We start from the raw sequence: 20,298 nt of genomic DNA on the forward strand, positions 1-20,298 counted from the left end.
GGAAGACCCCCTAACAGGTGTCCGAGGCCCCCTTCCGGAGCTGGGACCTTCCCCAGGCTCCGAGCCTCTCTGGCAACTTCCACGCCTTCGGGCTTGTCCACCAGCCAGCTGGCAGACCTTTCGAGGCTTTCTTCCTTGGAACTAGTGGTTCTCAGAGTGGCTTAGCCTCCATTCCCATTCTCCGTAACACAGCAGGCTGAAAATACACCTATCTGTCTATTCCCAAGTAAGAAGGGGTGCAAAGAACACCAATGAAATATACCTAGCGCTGGGGGGAAGCAGCGGGACACCATTCAAATGTTCAGCTCACACTCCTAACAGCACACCGAGGGCCCACATCAGTGCAGGGCAAACGCTTTCCTATGGGAGCTCAGAGAGGGGCCCCCCCGGGGCTCAGTCGGTTAAGTGCCCGACTTTGGCTCAGGTCATGATCCTGTGGTTCATGGGTTCGAACCCCGCCTCAGGCTCTGTGCTGACAGCCCAGAGCCTGCTCCGGATGTTGGGTCTCCCTGTCTCTGTCCCCTCCCCTGCTCATGCTCTGTGTCCCCCCGCTCTCAAAAATGAATAAACAATAAAAAACTCAGAGAAGGCAATTTACAAGAGACAGGCGCACAGGGAACGAACGGGGTAATCCGATTAAGGAGGGAAACACGGACTTTTCTGCTACAAACTCTGCACGATAACAGGAGAGGAACAGGAGGCTGCTAAGAGTTTGTTCATAAGGGCGAGTGCTGGGGACCTGAAGCAGGGACAGGGCGGGGCTGCTTTGCAGTGACTGATCAGGCGCTTCCGCGGGCGGGGCAGCCTGCCCAAGCAAGAACGCTTTAGATGCAGAAGGCTCCTGGGCCACCCTGCCAGCCAGAGGGCACATCTGAGACCAGGAACAGCTGTCACCGTGCCTTGTGCCCAGCACGCCCTGACATAACCTTGGTCTTTTACGTCGGCACAAGGTTACAGCTTAGGGTCCTTCGGACGCTCTGCTTTGTTTGTGGTTTGCTTTGAAGGACCGTTTTCTGAAGTCACCTGCATGCATCCACCTTCGCCGGGACTCTGCCTCACACCCTCCGCCTGGGCTCCCGCACCAGCCTCCCCACGGGCCCCCTGGCCACCTGTCTCCCCTCGAGGGGTCTTGCTGCCAGGTTTGTCCTCAAGGACAGCCCTGCTCATTCCATCCCCTGCTCAGGGCCCTCCCCCGCCCCCTCTCCCTGGACACACACACACCGAAAAGCATTGGCTCAAATCCCTGCAAGGATCAGCATCGTCCAAGGGCGCGCGGCTACCCAGAGGCCGGGCTGGACCTAAAGTCAGGTTTCCCTGCCCAGCATACGGTTCAGGCCCCCTCCCCCCATATGCCACCTTGCTGCCCTCCGCATGGCTTCAGACGCTCTGGAAGCCGGGTCCGCCTCAGCGCCTGCCTGCGGCTTCCATCCTTGGCCCCTGGTGACAGCAAGGGAACCTCTAACAGCCAAACCACCGCCCCCCGGGGCTTGCACAGAGTGCCACCTTACCCTGCGCCCCAGGTCCCCGCGGCGACCTGCTGCCATCTCTCCTCTGGGACCTCATGTCCTTCTTGTCTCCGTGACGCTCCTCCTCCAGCTCTGCCAGGACGCTTGGCCACCCTCTCACCTTCCAGGCCTTCCTCAAGGGCCCCCCCCCTCAGCCAGGCCAGCCCGGCCGCCCACCTGGTGCCCCTGACCCACCGGCCAGCTCCTCCCACGCCCAGCAGCCTCGAGCCCCCCGAGCCGCGGACTCTGTTACCTCGCTCGTCGCCTGCCTGTCCCTGCAGGAGCACCAGCTCCAGGACGAGGGGGACTTTCGCTCGGTTCCCGTGTCCGCAGTGCGCAGACCCATGCCTGACACGAAGGAGCTCAGTAAATATTTGATTCTGAAGGAGTAAATCTTGTCTTCGTTTCCCTTTGCAAACTCTGTATTCTGGCCAAAACAAACTACTCATCACTTGCCCGCCTCAACTCGTGTTTCCAGCTCCAATACATTATCCTGTTTCAGTGGCTGGGATGCTTCCCATGCCCACACATTTCAGGGAACGTTCAAATACCGGTTCTTCCAAAGCCTTCCCAGATGCACCTGTGTGTCCTCTGCGTCCACACAGCTCCCATCCTGGTATTGGCCAGTGTGTTCCTGCCCAGACGATCTGTAACTTCCGAGGCTTAGTCCGCATCTGCCACAGCCCTCTGCTATCTGCGGCCGGCGTTCTATAAATATTGACTGCATGAATCCAGCACTGGCACTAAATTACCAGCACTGCTCTCTTTCTTACAAAAAACTTCAAATCATTTTAAGTAACAAGCCAATGAGACAGTACAAGTGGGGGAGGGGCAAAGCGAGGGGGACAGAGGGTCCGAAGCAGGCACTGTGCTGACAGCAGCGAGCCCGACACAGGGCTTGAACTCACGAACTGTGAGAACATGACCTGAGCCAAAGTCGGACGCTCCACCAGCTGAGCCACCCGGGTGCCCCTTAAGCAACGAGCCCATGAAAGCACCACCGCCAGTGTCTACACGGCAAAGGCTTGGTGAGGCGCTTCTTTGAGACACAAAGAGGGTGCAGCTTGTAGTCACAAGAACACTGAGGGAGCAGGATCAACCCATTTAAGAAAAAAAGGAAATTTCTGCCATAAAGGAAAGTTCCTGAAGTGCACCCATTTAAGAAAAAAAGGAAATTTCTGCCATAAAGGAAAGTTCCTAAAGTGCACCCTAAGATATCCTAGGAGACTCAAGGCCATTTAAACTGCAATGAGGAGCACCTGGGTGTCTCAGTTGGTTAAGCGTCCTGCTTCGGCTCAGGTCATGATCTCAGGGCTCATGGGTTTGAGCCCCATGTCGGGCTCTGTGCTGACAGAGCTTACAGCCTGTTTTGGATTCTGCATCTGTCTCTCTCTCTCTGACCCTCCCCTGCTCGTGCTCCGTCTCTCTCTCTTAAAAAGTAAACATTAAAAAATAAAAAAAAAAACCCTGTCTCCAATAGTTCTGAGAGTCCATGCTGTCCGGCTGCCACCCGCAAGGTGCTGGCATGTGCCTGGATTCAGATGTTGGTACCCTTGCTCAGCACGTGAAACCTTCCCAAACAGAACCACCTTCCCAGTACTGCATGTCTCCTCCATGAACATGGTTTACCCATTTATTTATTCATTCTATGGAGAATTTCTCTCAGTTATGTGATTAGTTTTCTGAGTAGAGGTTTTACATGCGTCTTTTAGATTTAATCTTAGGTACACAATATATACATTTTTAAAAAATTAGATTTCATACCCATCATGGAGCCCAATGCTGCACTTGAACTCACAGCCCTGAGATTAAGACCTGAGCTGAGATCAAGAGTTGGAGAATTAGCCAATTGAGCCACTGAGGCACCTCGTTTTTTCTTTTTTAAGCTGGATGTCATTTAAAATCTTTTAAGTTTATTTATTTATTTTGAGAGAAAGAGAGCAGGGGAGTGACAGAGAGAGAAGGAAAATCCCAAGCAGGCTCTGAACTGCCAGCATGGAGCCCGATGCAGGGCTTGAACCCATGAACCATGAGATCATGACCTGAGCCAAAACCAAGAAGTGGACACTTAACCGACCAGGCCAGGTGCCCTGAGCTGGATGTCATTTTTAATTTCACTTTCAATTATAGATTTTATTATTTAGAGTAGATTTAGATTTATAGAAAAATTGAGTGGAAAGTACAAGAGTTTCCATAACACCCTCCAACACACACACACACACACACACACACACACCTTTCACAGTTTTCCTGTTACTAACATCCTAGTTCTTTTCTCACCACTGAAAAGCCAATATCAGTATATTATTATTAACTAAAGTCCATAGTTTAACTTAGGGTTCACTTTTGTTGTACATTCTATGGGCTTTGACAAGTGGCTGTATCGGACAGATGAGTCTCATGGCCTAAAAATCCTCTATACTTTGCCTACATCCCTCCCTCCCCCTGCCTGCCCCTGACCATCACCCTTGGACGGTCTCTGCAGTTTCACCTTTTTCAGAATGTCACGTGGTTGGAATCACGCAGTATGTAGCCTTTTCTTTTTTAAAAATTTTTTATGTTCTTTATTTATTTTTGAGAGACAGAGAGAGACAGTGGGAATAGGGGAGGGTCAGAGAGAGAGGGAGACACAGAATGTGAAGCAGGCTCCAGGCTCTGAGCTAGCTGTCAGCACAGAGACTGATGCGGGGTTTGAACCCACGAACTGCGAGATCATGACCTGAGCCGAAGCCAGACGCTTAACTGACTGAGCCACCCAGGCACCCCAGTATGTAGCCTTTCCATTGGACTTATTTCAGATATATGATATTTCTGATAATAATGTCAGTGATACCATTTGACAAAATGTTTTCCAAAGCAGCTGCACCATTTTACACTCCTGCCACCAACATATCGAGTTCCTGCTGTTCTGCACCTTCTACCACACTGGGTCAGGCTTTCACATTTAAAATTTTAAATTCTAGTCGGTACGTAGTGATGTCTCTACTACTGACAATGATATCTACTCCCATCCATCTCCATTTCCCTAATGATCATGATGCTGAGCGTCTTCTCATGTGCCTACCTGCCATCCAACCCCTTAGCTGAAGAGTCTGTTCAAATTGTTTGCCCATTTTTGCTTTGATTCTTTTTTTTAAATGTTTTATTTATTTTAGAGACAGAGAGAGACAGAGCATGAGAGGGGGAGGGGCAGAGAGAGAGAGGCAGATGCAGAATCTGAAGCAGGCTCCAGGCTCTGAGCTGTCAGCACAGAGCCCGACGTGGGGCTCAAACCCACAAATGTGAGATCATGACCTGAGCCGAAGTCAGAGGCTAAACCCACTGAGCTACCCACGTGCCTCTGCTTTAATTCTTGATTGAGTTCTTTGTCTTCTTATTGAATTATAAGAGTTCTTTATATATGCCAGATGTAAGTCCTCTGTCAGATGTATGTTTTCTCCAAGTCTGTGGCTTGACTTTTCATCTTCTTGTGTCTTTTAATGAGAAAAACATCATAATTTTGATCAAATATATTTTTAAATTTTTTATAGCTCATACTTTTAGATTCATATACAAGAAATCTTTGCCAAACCCCAAATCACTAAGATTGCTTCAATATTTGCTTCTTGAAGTTGTAGTTTTCATTCTTACCATTGGGTCTGTGCCTCATTTCAAGCTCCTCCTTCTCCTCCTCTTTATTTTTTATTTTATTATTTTTTAATTTTTTAAAATGTTTTTTATTTATTTTTGATAGAGAAGAGACAGAGCATGAGAGGGGGAGGGGCAGAAAGAGAAGGAGACACAGAATGTGGAGCAGGCTCCAGGCTCTGAGCTAGCCATCAGCACAGAGCCTGACATGGGGCTCGAACCCACAAACGTGAGATCTGACCTGAGCCGAAGTCGGAGGCTTAACTGACTGAGCCACCCAGGCGCCCCTCCTCTTTATTTTTTAAAATGTCTTATTTATTTATCTTGAGAGAGCTAGAGCTAGCAGGGGAGGGGCAGAGAGAAAGAGAGAGAGTCCCAAGGGGGCTCTGTGTCATCAGCACAGAGCCCAGCGCAGGGCTTGGGATCAAGAGCTGTGAGATCATGCTCCGAGCTGAAATCAAGAGTCAGACACGTCATTGACTGACCACCCAGGCGCCCCTACTCCTCCCTTTCTTTAATATAGTTTTTGATGAGAGTCAAGATTTGTTCTTTTGCATATTGCTATCCAATGATTCCAGCACTACCGGTTGAAAAGATGATATTTTTCCCCCTCAAAATGACTTGGCACTTTGTTGAAAATCAGTTGACCGTACATGTGAGGATCTATTTCTGGACATTCTATTCTGTTCCGTTCATCTGTCTGCTCTTCTAACAACACCGCGCTGTCTGGATTCTAGAAAGATTCGTGAAGTCAGGTAGTCTGAATCTTCCAACTGCATTCTCTCTCGGTGTTGTTTCAGCTAGGTTTACATTTCTATATAGTTTTAGAATCAACTTGTCAAATTCTACAAAAGGGCATGTTAAGATTCAATTTTGATCACTTTGAATCTGTAGATCATTTTAAGAAGGGCTCTATCTAAACAATCCTGAGTCTTCTGGCTCAAGAGTGTGGGGTAACTTGCCATTTATTTCAGGCTTTTAATATTCTTCTCAGCAACGCTATGTAGATTTCACCGTGCGCATCTCATGCATTTTATCCCTAAGCAGTTCATATTTTTCTGAGGCTTGATTATGTTTTAAATGTTTTTTTAATGTTTATTTATTTATTTAGAGAGAGAGAGAGAGAGAGAGAGAGATGGAGAGAGAACCCCAAGCAGGTTCCACGCTGTCAGTGCAGAGACTGATGCGGATCTCGAACCTACAAACCGTGAGATCATGACCTGAGCTACAATCAGGAGTTGGATGCTACGCCTACTGCGCCGCCCAGGTGCCCTGACTTTTTAAATGTTAAACCCACATTCGTTCCTGGGAGGAGAAAACAACTTTCAGGACACTGAAGGTGTCTTTTCATTGTCTTCTGGCTGAGAAAATTCTCTGTTTTGGGTTGAGAAATCTGAAAATCAGGTTGAGAAATTATCCCTGACTCAGTGCTCCTCCGAAAGTAATGTCTTTTCTAATTGTTTTGAACCTCTAGCTTCTTGTAAGATGATCTCTTGGTCTCTGTTTTTGGCCGTCTTACTATAGCGTGTCCAGATACAGATCTGTTTTGTTTTTATCCTGGCTGCAGCTCTGTACGATTCTTGAATTTGTAACTTGATGTCTTTGATCAATGTTATAGAAACTTTAGCCACTACCTCTGAAAATATTACTTCTGTTCCATTCTCCTTTTCTTGTCCTCCTAGGATTCCAATTACCCGTATATAGAATTCTCTAGATTTACATTCCATCCTTTTGTCTCTTTGTGCTTCATTTTAGATACTATTTTCTGACCTATTTTTAATGCAACAATTCTCCCAGCAGTTGTGTCTACTCTGCTACGTTATTGACCAACAGAGTAGGTCATTTCAGTTTTTGCATTTCCTACTCTTATAATTTCTCCCTGAGTATTCTTCCAATTGCGGTCCTTTCTCAATATAGAAAGTCTCATGCTCTACCAAAATTCCCAACCTTGTTGTGTATCTTCTTGAATAGAGTCAGCAGGGGATTTTAAGGTTTATATCTTATAAGCCTAACATCTGGAGTCCTGCGGGTCTGTTTCCATCATCTGTCACTTCTGCGGTTCAGGAGGTCTTCTCTCCTCACATGCTCGGTCAGTTTTGTTGTCTGTCATTCTCTACAAACAGTCTCAGTTTGTATGGCCACGCCCGACCATGAAAAGGATCATGAAGGCAGAAACTGTGCCAAGTGATTTTACTAATCAGTGGTGAAAACTACCATGAGCTTCAAAAGGTTTTTGCAAAACATTAAAAACTCCCTTATTATCTGTGGCAAATGAACCAGAGAACAAAAAATATAGTAACCCTAATATGCATTTAGTACACTGCAATCTAAAACATTAGAAACACTGATATTCAAGTGTTTAATTTCTTGTAAAGAACTTTACAAAGAGGAGTTTGAGCTGTGATTGCCTTCCTCCCGTTGTAGAACTCGGGATGTGGAGTGAGCATTCTGTGCTTTCATAAATCGTCAAACTCCTAAGTTTGGACTGGCTTCCAGCATTTACTTATCCTTTGCACATTCAATATCCTGAAATGCCTTGGAGATTTCCTCCAATGGAGAGTTTGCTACCATCACTTCTTCGGGGACATCTCCTTCTTTCTGTCCCCAACCACGATCCTCGTTTATGTGGATAGGTTACTTTTACCAGGTGCTTCTGGCTTTCCATCTAGAGTCTCTAAATGGCAGCATCCCCACCGCCAGCTGTTTTTCTGTAACCTTTCTGTTTTGCTGCACCTTTTCCTTTGTCACGCTTATCTGGTGCTAGAAAAGCGGCAGGTGCGCATAGCTGGGAGAGGATGCGGCGGTCTAGGCGCGCTCTGAATGACAGATGCACAGGGCCAATCACAGGCCGACTTTGAAAGGCGAGACGGGATTGGTCAAAGAGCCTTAGGCACATCTGTTATCTGCGTAGTGATTGGAGGACTGGAGAGTGGGCCGTGGCCGCAGCTGCATAGTTCAGAGACCAGGCCTGAATGTGTTGTAGGGAGCCGGGTGGAATTTAACTGGGCAGTGGAATCTGTGCATAATGGAACAGACAAGCGAGGACTACCCATGCTTGAGAATTTATTCTCGGAAATAGAGGCCCAGGATGATGCTTTGTTCTGCTGTCTGCCAGGGAGGGTCCTGGCAATCTGGGACCACGTTCATCCAGCCTCAAGGAACTAGGTTAGTTAGAACCGGGCTCAGGTCGTGAGCAAGCGGATGGTTTCCAGGTCCTGGTCTTCCTAGAGGGCGGCTGTTTGCGTCTCAACGCAAAGTTTGGGATGTCTCCCGGGGTCTTCCCTTCTCCTAGGCCTTATACCCCCAGTTTTTATTTTTAGCCGCATAGACGTGCTGTTTAGCCTCTTAATTGCATCATCCATAAATTGGCCAACACCCCAACGACAAAACGGCCCCAAGTGTCAAGGGTCCAACTTCTCCAGACCTCAGCCTGCCAACTGCTCACTACCCAGTGAGCTCTCCAACGCCTCGGCCTATGTTTAAAGATTTTGTCCACCGTTTCCAGTGACTTTCAAACTCCTAAGCTATTATCTGAAATGGAGCCCTGATCTTCACCTTCGTAAACCACTTAACAGTTACGACTGGCAGCTCCACAGCTGGAAATGGCTGTTTCTCTCTTTAGTGTCTCCTTCTAGAGCCACAGAGTATCTCTGTGCCCTTAAATAACCCATAGCCTGGTGTGTGGGGAACTGGCTCCATTTCCTTATGCTGCCCTCACCTTCAGGCAATACAACTCGAATCACACCTTTCTAATAAAATGCTAGTAAATTTTTAGAACAGAAAAACTCATCTTTTCAACAAGCATGAGGGCACAGATCATTAAATAGAGAGGGAGGCTTTGTCCGTTCAACAATGGTTTTAGGTGTCTTCTGCGCTGGGTCCCATGCTGGGCACTGAGGGTACAAGTGTAGAAAACCGACAAGATACCCCTGCCCGGTCACCATTCTTGCAGGACGGTGGGGGGAGGAGAAACCAACAAACAGGGCATGCCCTGTGCTGGATGGAGATGAGACAGGAGGAAGGGGCTGCAGTTACAAATACGGGGCCGGAGACGACCTCCCATGCGGGGAATGAGCACAGCTAGGGTGTCCTTCCTTCCTGTAAACCGCAACACAGGGTTGGGAGAGGCCCACGGGCCCGAGACCTCCTAATACTCTAGCACCTTCTGCTGCTCACGCTCTCCATGGCGGCAGCACGAGCTTCTCCCGGGCATCAGCCGGATGGAGGGAAGGAAGGAAGCCACCATGCACTGCCACTCACGGTGCTGTCACACACGTCCCCCTAAAACTGTCCCCGCTTGTGTCTGTGGGACCTGCCCTACCGATCGGCCTAATGCGCCGGCAACTCTGGCCCCAGCTTTTCCTCTTGGATGTTCCAGAGTCATCTTTAGTCGGCAGGGCGGGGCTCTAAACAGCTCCCCTCGTATTTGAGCAGGAACAGGAGAGGCTGCAAGTTCCATGAAGGCCTGGTGCCCAGTAATGGTCCCCAGGGAGGTCTGTGGCTACGCCTCCATCTCGGAGCCCATGGACATGCGACCTGGCAAGGCGAGGGGGACTCTGGAGATGTGACTGCGGTTCTGCAGTGGGGGGATTTGTGTCCCAACCCCCGCCCCCCCAGAAGACAGGTCCTTGTCCTACCGCATCTCTGGGACTTCAGAATGTGACCTTACCGGAAACAGGGTCTTGGCAGATGTAGTTACCATGAGGTCACACTGGAGCGGGGTGGGCCCTTAATCCAATATGACCGGCGTCAGGGGAGAATTTGGACACAGACACACAGACACACACACACACACACACACACACACACACACACACACACCCGAGACCACCGTGTGATGACACAGGCAGAGGCTGGACGGACGGGTCTATAAGCCAAAACAACGCCAAGCCAGACAGCCATGATCAGGAGAGAAGGCGAGGAATGTTCCTCCATGGGTCTTGGGGCGGGGAGGGGAGCGGGCAGCCCCGGTGGCACCTGGACGGCCGACTTCCTGCCCCCAGAAGGCCCGAGAATAAACGGAGTTTCAAGCCGCCCAGACTGCAGTGCCTGGATGCAGCTGCTCCAGGAGGCGGGCACGGGCACAGACCCCTGGCGAGGACGGGGCCCTGGAGCGGCCGGCGGGACCACCCGGGTCTCCTGAGCCCTCACCAGCAGGGAACTCCCTCTGGCTGCGATGAGGCAGAAAGGGAGGTGGGAGACATTCAGGCCGTGAGGACAACTCAACCCACGCTGCCGATTTTGACAGTAAAGGGGCCACGAGCGAAGGGATGTGTGAAGCCTCTGGCAGACGAGAACCACCTCTGGCTGACGACCAGCAAGGACGTGGGGACTGCAGATGGCATTCATTCAAAACTCACACAACTGTGGGCGCGCTGAGGGGGCTCTGGCGGTTAAGCGTCCGACTTGGGCTCAGGTCATGAGCTCTCGGTTCGTGGGTTCAAGTCCTGCGTCGGGCTCTGTGCTGACAGCTCAGAGCCTGGAGCTGCTTCCGATTCTGTGTCTCCCTCTCTCTCTGCCCCTCCCCTGCTCCCTCTGTTTCTCTCTCTCTCTCAAATAAACATTTTTTTTAAACCTCACACAATTGTATATCTGAACAGGCTAAATATTACTATATGTAAAGTATACATCAATAAACCTGACTTAAAAAAAAGAAGGGGCACCTGGGTGGCTCCGTCAGTTAAGCATCTGACTTCAGCTCAGGTCACGATCTCATGGTTCATGAGTTCAAGCCCCACATCGGGCTGTGCTGACAGCTCAGAGCCCGGACCTGCTTTGGATTCTGTGTCTCCCTCTCTCTCTGCCCCTCCCCTGCTCATGCTCTCTCAAAAAACAAATAAATGTTAAAAAAAAAAAAAAAAAACAACTGACTTCAAACACACCTGCATTGTCTGATTTTTAGGGAGCCTTCCAGAAAGAGGGCGCTCCGCTGTTGGAAGCCAGCCAGCAGGTCATCGCACCCCCGGAGGGAGGCAGCAGAGTCCCCCCCCCCCCCCCCCCGGGCACCTCAAGCAGGGCGCCCTACTCGTGCCTGGCGTGACGCGGCTCATGACAGCCCCGGGCAGGACACGGCCACCTCCCTCCCCACCGCCACAGCCACGTCTTCCTGCGGAGGCCTTGACCTCACTCATCCTGTATTATCCTGGGAAACGGGCTCGCACTCATCCAGGGGATAATTTGCCCGGTTCACCGCGATCAGACCAACGGTGCCAAGCTAACGGCCCACGATCGAGCTCCCGTCCGGTCAGGTTTGCCTTTCAGGGAGCAATTACCTCGCTTATGTGATTAAGATAGACTCTGCTGCTCAGAGGGCTTATCCGCTTTCAACGCTGGAAGTTCGGCGGCAAAGAGAAGGCAGACCCAGTAATTAAATGTCCCGCGTTTCTTGCGTGAAGGTCATGAGATGCACATTTAGAGTTAACATTCACCTAAGATTTAAATTCTGCAGAACGCAGTGGGTCAGAAGGATTTCACTTGAGCACTTCATGCCTTTAAGAGAATACTTTCTTGACTTGCTTCCTTTAATGAAAGGCCACTCCAAATTAAAAATCATTTTTTAATGTTTATTTATTTATTTTGAGACAGAGAGCAAGCAGGGGATGGGGGTGGGGAGAGAGAAAGAGAAAGAGAGAGAGAATCCCAAACAGGCTTTGTGCTGTCAGCACAGAGCTCAACACGGGGCTCAAACTCCCGAACTGTGAGATTATGACCTGAGCCAAGAGCAAGAGTCAGACGTTTAATTGACTGAGCCCCCCAGGTGCCACGGGAATTCTGAATTTTAAAGACAAGTATTTATCGAGTCACCCGTTCAGATCACGGTTAACACTATGGCATCATGTGCCTTGGGACCCACCTCCCCTCAGCCTGGGGTCCCCCTCATCCTGAAACGTGGCATTTTCTGAGGATGACTGTGCCTGCTGTCCCCACTGCTGCCCCGGCACCTGGCACAAGGTGGGCACTCGGTAAATATTTGCTGAATAAATGCCCGAGCCCAGAGATAAATGGCTGAAGTATTATGCAAGCCGCTGCCGGAGTGAAGGTGGAATCAAATCAGACAGCTTCCGGGGCTGTAGGGCCTGAATACTCGAGGGACAAAATTCTCGCATCTGTCTGGGGGAGGATGGAGGAAGGCTTCCTGAAGGAGATGGTACCCAGTGGGCCTTCAGGGAAACCCGACGGGGGCTCGCAGCTCACTTGGGGGGCACTGCCCGAGCCAGCAGCCCAGTCCTGGGCGATGCTGGGCGGACGGAGACGGAGGCAGCCGCGGCTCGGGGCGCTGGGGTCTGCGTCTGGCCACGACGGCGAACCAGGACGCGTGTGTGCTTTGGGGGAGAAGCACCGGGTGTTGCAAGTGCCCATGTCAGTGCTCCAAGCTGGGCGGGCAACCCAGAGGGCTTCTCTGAGGAAGCAACTTCAAGTTCAGGTCTCCAGGGCAGAGGCCGTGGGGGCGGGGTGGGGGCTGAGGGTCCGGGATAACGAGCGTCCTGGGCACACAGGAGGACGCTCGGTGCATGAGAGGATCTGGGGGAACAGGAGCAATGGGGGCCCCCCGCGAGCGAGGGCCGGGCCTTCCCAGGCACCACGGGAGCTGGTGAGGAAGGGCTGGATGAGTCAGGGTGAAGGCTGACCGTCAGTATAAGCAAAGAAACGCGTACAGACTTCCTACTAGGTGCCAGCTACAGCCGCCCATGGAAAGCACTGGAGTCACCCCATGTGTCGCTGCAGAAACTGGGGGGCAGGCCCGACGGGCCCATGGGAGGCCGAGAGCTGAGGGCAGAGGAGCCTGCACTTGTCCTGTGTCTCCTACCCCAGCGGGAGGCCGTGCGCTGGGCCAGGAGCAAGGGCTGCACAGCCTGGGTGGGGGGGTCAGGGTGACCTCCGGAGGCCGGGGGACATCGAACCCGAGGTCACAGCAACAAGGGTCAAGTGCATGCCTCGAGGGAGGAGACCGGCTGCTGGAGCCCGGAGAGGGGCGCCCGGGGCTCCGCGGAGGGCACGGCTCAGGACCAGGAAGCGAGCGTCCACTCTCCTGGTCCCTGGCAATGCATGTGATGACGGAAGTGGTCTCCGGGCGACGGGCAGACGGAATCCCATTTCTCAGCCCTCAAAGCCACTCCTTTACTGAGCTCTACGTTTTGGTTCTTGCTCTTGTCCTTCCGAGACTTCAATCTCAGAGAACGTGCCAGTTCGGACACTGAACCTGGCTGTGGATCTTTCTGGAATACCTTCTAGAGACTGACTTCCGCGCACTTGGAAAGCTCACATCCGAATGCACCGTCGCTGAGCGCTTCTCCGCCCTTGTCTGCGGCTGTCAGTGCGGGAATGGGCCACGGACGTGTCTGCTTTGCCGGCCCCCCCTTCCCTTCCAGGTTCTCGCTCCTCTCCCGTCCCGCGCCTCTGCGAGTACTGCAGATGACCGGCTGTCCTTGAACGTGGTTAAAAATTCACCTCCATGGAGACTTCTGACCCAGACGCGAAAAGCTAACTTTGTTGGGTTCATCTAAGTCAAGGGGATGGAGCAGAAGAAGGCCCAACATTTTCAGGCTCCAGGGTGAAAACAAAGTGCCCCCTTCTTTCCTCTCCTCGTAAGGAACTCGCGCTGAATACCCTCTCCCGCCTGCATTCACACCGAGCAGGGACTCTGCAAGCGCTCCTCCTGCTCCTCCAGGAAGGTGTTCCCCCGGAATCGTCCTCTTCGGGGTGGTTTCTACAGGCGGCCCCAGCGGTGTGAGCCTCCCCCCGCACCCCCGCCCCCCGGACCCCTGCGCCTTCGCCTCGCCCTCCTCCGCGCCCAGCACCTCCTATCTCGTGCTGGAGCAGTGCTCCGTTTGTGCCCCTTGTCCTTTACTCATGGCCTGGCACGCAAGTTCTTTTAACCGTTTACGCTGGTCTTTTCTCCCAACGAACACCAGCTTCAGACGCTGCGACATACCCAGTATCTTTCTCCTCTTGCCTCTTATTTTTCAAAGCTTCCTTCCCAGGGCACCGCTCCCCACCAACCTCATGCCACCAGCACCCTCACACGGCAGCCGCCTGTCCCTTCCTCAGTGAGGAGAACAGATTAGGCTTACGGTCCGGACCTCAGAACCACAGCAAAACAGAATGTCTTCCCGGGGCACCTGGGGGTCAGTCCGGCGAGTGCCCGACTCTTATTTCAGCTCAGATCATGATCCCAGGGTCGTGGGCTCGAGCCCCACGTCCGGCTCTGTGCTGAGCATGGAGCCTGCTTAAAGATTCTCTCTCAGGGCGCTTGGGTGGCTCAGTCGGTTGAGCGTCCAACTTCCGCTCAGGTCATGAGCTCACCGTTTGTGGGTTTGAGCCCCATGTCCGGCTCTGTGCTGACAGCTGGGAGCCTGGAGCCTGCTTCCGATTCTGTGTCTCCCTCTCTCTTTGCCCCTCCCCTGTGCTCGCTGTCTCTCTCTCACTCTCCCAAAAATAAATTAAAAACATTAAAAAAAAAGACTCTTGTACTCTCTCTCCCTGGTTCATGCATCTCTCTCTCAAATTAAAAACATGAATAAATAAGAATGTCTTCCCTTCCGGAAAAGGCTCTCCACAGCGGTATTTCTGAGGAGAGGAGAGGAGGAAGGCGGTTCTTGAACCTGCGTGGGCCTGGCGCTATGCCACGTGGGGACCTGGGGCGAAGTTCCCGGCAGCCCGGGTGGCGGTGACGGGGGCGGGGCGTCTTCCGCGTGGAGGAAGGGGCCAGTCATCACACACAAGCCAAAGCTCCTCCCACGATCCGAGACCTGAGGGGGCCCAGGCGGCTCAAATACTGCCCCGTTTCCACAGCGGGTCACGTCCACGCCGCAGAGGTGACCCCGTTCCAACCAGACTTCAGAGGCCTCTGCACCCTTTTCCTTTTAAACAGCGTTCAGGTTAATTCCATCCCCGACGTGCGGAGAGAAATCCAGAAATGGAGGGACGCCTGGGGGGCTCGGTTGGTTGAGCGCCTGACTCGATTTCGGCTCAGGTCATGATCTCATGATTCGTGGGTTCGAGCCCCACGCTGGGCTCTGTGCTGACAGTGCAGAGTCTGCTTGGGATTCTCTCTCTCTGCCCCTCCTGCTCGCTCGCTCTCTCTCTTTCTCAAATAAATAAAGTTTAAAAAAAAACCAAAAATGGAAACTAGATGGACAGTGATGAAGAACTGACCCAGTTACCGAGCTGTCCTGTAAAATGAGCCAAAAGGAGACCATCGAATTTGTCAAATTGCCTCATCCCCCTCGACAGGGCGAGCGTGCTCCTCAGGTCGGTGCCTAATGGATGTCAACGTGTCCACTAATGAAAGCTGCCTGACATGCTCCTAAAAAGTCTTCTGGCCAAAAATATCCCACATCACATACAGGTGATGGAAGAAAACCTGCTTTCAGATCGAGGTTGGATTGCAGAGGGATTCCGCAGTCCTGGGTTCCGCAAGCTGCGTTGCTTCACGGCCAAGTCTGCGCCAAGTCTGCGTGTAAGTATCACCTACGGCTGACGGCTGGCGTCTTAGCGTATTTCGGAAGGGGACGCATCCCCAGGTCAACCTCGAAATAACCGTGTCTGTCTTCCTGGAGCTTGGCGATTTGTCACCTCGGTGTGGTTATCACATAACCACAGACTGATTCAGTTACAAATGGCTGCGAGAAAACTCGGGGCCTCCCTCCCACGTCAAACTGAAAAAAAAAAAAAGGAACCACAGTGTCCCATTCACTTCACTGCATTATCCCGTCAACTCGTCCATGTGAAGCTTCATAATCTTTGAGGCAATGAGTCATTCTGTGTTTGCTTTTCTAACTCGGACGATTCAAAGTGATTCTTTCCTGAAGGTTGACTTCTGGTCTCTCAGCCAAAAGTGTAAAGCACGTAGATCAGACTGAAACTGTTGCTCCGCTTTATTTACAATCCCTTAAAATGGAGCAAAACGGAAGCAGGCACATGATTACTGCTTCCTGGAATGCACAGACGGGTAGCCAGGGTCTTCTCCGGTGTCCACCTTCTCCCCAGAGCTGGAACCCTGCCCTATTAGACACAAGCGCTCCCCAACTCACACCGGTGTAAACATAACCCTAATGAGTCAGTTGTTTGGCGTCTAAATCCGTGATCTCGCAGAAAGAAATAGCATTGTATTTAATTACAGTCTCGGGCCATCTCATAAAAGGTCTATCGAATACTAGGTAGTATTCAAACCCCAAACCTAGTGATGAGCACAGTCAGAATCATTTCAACTGCAACTGCCACTTTATAATAGGGATTAGGGGGACACAGCACCCGGAGGTCCGGCATGGATGCGGCGACACCCATCTCGTAAGAGAGAGTGTGGTCTCTCCATCCCTGGGGGGAGGGGAGCTGCAAAATGCCAAGGGCGAGTGGCAGGCAAGCCTGCTGTCTGCAGCATGGAGGGGTGGCCCAGCGAAGCTGTGCCCGAATCCGGAAGGATGTCACCCTCAAGGACGAGGAACAGTCCTCTGCACGACCCGGTTACAGCGGAGGAAGGGCCAGTGCAAAATGTGTCGGCACCAAAACGTGAGGGCGCGTCCACATTCAGAGAAAGCACAAAACCCTGGTGACGGTGGGACTCATTGATGTGGGACTCGTTCACCTGCTCAGAAACGGGGGACAAGACCCGTGTGGGGGGGGTGGAAGGGTGGGTGTTTCTGAAATCCTTTGAAAATTCATAAAATGGGGGCACCTGGGGGGCTCAGTCGGTTGAGCGTCCGACTTTGGCTCAGGTCATGATCTCATGGTTCGTGGGTTCAAGCCCCGCGTTGGGCTCTGTGCTGACAGCTCAGAGCCTGGAGCTGCTTCCGATTCTGTGTTTCCCTCTCTCTGTGCCCCTCCCATGATCATAATCTGTCTCTCTCTGTCTCTCAATGATTGATAAATGTTAAAAAAGTTTTTTTAAATAAAATTCATAAAATGGCCAGCGCAAAACTCCCAGGGCTGCCTGAGAGCCGCAGCTGACGGAGAAGCGGAGCCGAGGGCCTGGCCTCTTGCTGACAGACGCCTCCAAGGCGACACACAGTTTTCCCTGTTTTACGAAGAAGCTTCAGGTAAGCCACCACTTTTGAGCCGCCCGACGCTCCAGAGAGGTGGAGCGGAAAGGAATTCCACTTCCTGATGAGAAAAGAACCGTCCAGAGAGGTGGGCAGAGACCCCGCGGCAGCAAAGGACCAAAGATTCCAGGCTGAGGACCCAACGCGACTGAGGACCTGACGCGTTTCCACCGAATCGAGGTGCTGCTGCCCTGATGCAAACCAAAGTCCTCCAAAACTTCTTCTGACACTACCCGACAACCTCAAAACACACACCGCTCGGCCGCAGAAGTAACGAGAGTGGGGCTGACCCAGCGGGGAGCGCACATGCTCTTCCAGACTCCCCAATATCACCGCTACCCGAAGGTACATAAGTAACTACTCCAGAGGCAAAAAACAGACCCACCTCCCCGGAACAAAAACAATCAGACGAGGTCATGTCTGATTATCCATAGAACCCGCTGGAAAGCTGGCACACATGTGCTCTTTTCCAAAAGAAGGTCACGGCATGTCAGCACTAGAAATGCTTGGAAGGGGCGCCTGATTGAGCATCCGACTCTTGATTTTGGCTCAGGTCCCGATCTCAGGGTTACGAGATCGAGCCCCGTCTGGGGCTTCAGATTCTCTCTCTGTCTCTCTCTGCTCCCCCCGCCGCCCCCTCCCCGGCTCCTCCCAATAAATAAATAAACAAATAAGAATATAAAATTAAAAAAAGAAATCCTTGGAGGAAGAAACAAGAAACAAGTACTTTCAAACACGGTCCACTGGGACATCCGGGTTCTTCTGTTTGTTTTTACCTTCAGACTATCTTAATACCAAGTGGGAAACTGAAGTTCATCGCCTAGCTTTCCTGGACCACACGCCACCGCCTTGGAGGTGAGCGCACTTGTTCCCATCACCAACAAGGCTTATGTGACAGACGCGGCAAATGTCTGCGCCACACACAGAAACTATGCCCTTTGAAATGTTTGTGGAACATTTGAAAGAGGGATTCGCCACCACCAAGAACAGAAATAAAAACAGAGCTCCTCAAATTCAGAAAAGAAAAAAAAAAAACAAGGCAGAAATGACACAGGCCACATCCTCTCCCTGCACTGCAACAAAATTCACCGAAATGTTCAACAAAATCACCAGCGCCTTGGAAGCAGAGGGACTCACACTGTGGACCTTTAAGAATATTCTGGCGCAGGGACTGTGGGGGAGGAACAGAGAAAAGAGAGTTTGGTGTGTTTACGATCTGTTTGCACTAAGCAAAGGCACATTTAGTTAATTAATTAATTAATTAATTTTTTAAAGAGTTTATTTATTTACTTTGAGAGAGAGAGAAAGTGTGCGTACATGAATAGGGTTAGAGAAGAGAGACAAGGGGAAAGAGAGAGTCCCAGGCAGGCTCCGTGCTGTCAGCATGGAGCCCCACGTGGGGCCTGATCCCATGAACTGTGAGATCGTGACCTGAGCTGCAATCAGGACTTAGACCGTTAGCGGGCTGAGCCACCCAGGTGCCCCACCGGTTTTTTTGTTTGTTTGTTTGTTTGTTTGTTTTAAAGATTGCTTAAAGAATAGGTGTCATAGGAACACATTTGCTCATCTCTTGCAAGAAAAAGATCGCTGGTCTTTTATATCACACAGGACCGATTCTGTCTCTGGACTCCCTAGAATCACCTTTCAGGATGAGGACACTCTCCAACTTCCGTGTTTGTATTCTGGTATAAAAATCAGTGTCACCAGCAGATCCACAGTTGTCTTGCACAATACTGAGCGCATCAGCCTGCAGCAGCCACTCAGTAAATATTTGCAGAATGAGTGAATAATACCTACACTACACGCAATAATACATAGACACACATGTCGAGGGACTGGCTAAGTAGTAGCGGAACCTCAGCACAAGGGAATAGCCCATTCACAACGATGAAGCAGAAACATTTCTTTCCCACGGCAAGATTTCTCACTACCCAAGAGTCCGTGTAGCAGAAGCTGATGACAAAATGGTTTCTATCGAAGAAACATGCCTGTCTCTCCTCTCTCTCATTCCCTCTCTCACACGGGCCACGTTTAAAAATCTGCTTACAAGTCTGACAGACATGTCAGATTTCATGATTATGGAATGTCTCTTATTATACGTCTAAGATCTGAGAGAAGAGAAACGTTTTCGCTCCCGTGGGTCAATCTGCTTTTCCTTCAGAGTTGAGGACGGTGACGGCTCCCATGTGGCCGCCTGTCCAGGCTGTCCCTGTCCTGGGGGATGACGGTTCTGGGCCTGGCCTACCAGGCTGCAAGCCACCTGCTTGACACTCAAATCAGCCTGAAAGTGGCAAGGAACCTTCAGGTGTTTGGTATTTGTCAGCACCTGTAAGTGCACGGTGGGTCAAAAAATAACTTTTCTTACAGTTCAACTGTCGGTTTTATATCACACGGAAACGACCTGCTAGAAAGGAATGAAATTCCCGGTTAAACAAACTCAAGAACCGGCAACTCAGCACGGCCGTATTTAACTTACTTTAAACGCGCGCGGAAACATACCTAACTTTGCAGCACTGAGTAATAATTAACCCCCCAATGGCCAGTGTGTAGGGCAAAAGAAGCAAACGCTCAAATATGTCGGTCTGGAAACACGGGCCAATCAACTGTTCTATTTACCTGTGATGACAACGTCTTAGTGCTGAGCCTGGGTCACCGGGAGCGGTTCCTTCACGGGGGCAGGGCCTTTCAAAGCAGCCTTGGCCGACAGAAGGTAAAGGAGGAAATGATGACGATGTGTCCTCTGGATTCTCCCCAACTCTCCACCACCTTGGAAGAGGAAAGTCACCGTGACCCTACTTGGGCAGCAGCGGAAAATCCTGTGCCCCCCGCCCCGCGAAAGTGGAGGGGGCTCCCTGGGTTGAGGAGGGGGGACTGGAGCCGGGGTGGGCGTGCGGCCCCGAATGTCCCAGAGCGCCCCGCAAAATCCGAGGCGTTGTGTAAAGCCACCGTGGGCTTTTCTTAGAAAGACGTTTGACACTGACATTGGGGCACGCCGTGCCACCTTTCAACTTAGGAAGGCAGAGAAAGCACGGGCACGCAGTCGTCTGTCCCCGAGCGGCGTGGGGTGGGCGTGGGGGCAGAGCCCGGCTTCCGGCCCGCGCCCCCCGGGCCCGCGCGGCCGCGAGGCG

At 51.4% G+C, this 20,298-nt stretch overlaps 1 protein-coding gene across 1 annotated transcript in view; it reads right to left on the minus strand.

Moving 5' to 3' along the window:
• Positions 1–19,950, minus strand: part of PPARA (peroxisome proliferator activated receptor alpha) — a 63,468-nt gene extending 43,518 nt beyond the window's left edge. Inside the window, exon 1 of the mRNA XM_029953198.1 lies at positions 19,787–19,950. The gene's annotated coding sequence lies outside the window, so the exon portion shown is untranslated. The remainder of the gene's footprint in view (positions 1–19,786) is intronic.
• Positions 19,951–20,298: the final 348 nt, after the last annotated feature.

Source organism: Suricata suricatta, chromosome 10 (genome assembly GCF_006229205.1).
Source record: "Suricata suricatta isolate VVHF042 chromosome 10, meerkat_22Aug2017_6uvM2_HiC, whole genome shotgun sequence".
Lineage (NCBI taxonomy): Eukaryota > Metazoa > Chordata > Mammalia > Carnivora > Herpestidae > Suricata > Suricata suricatta.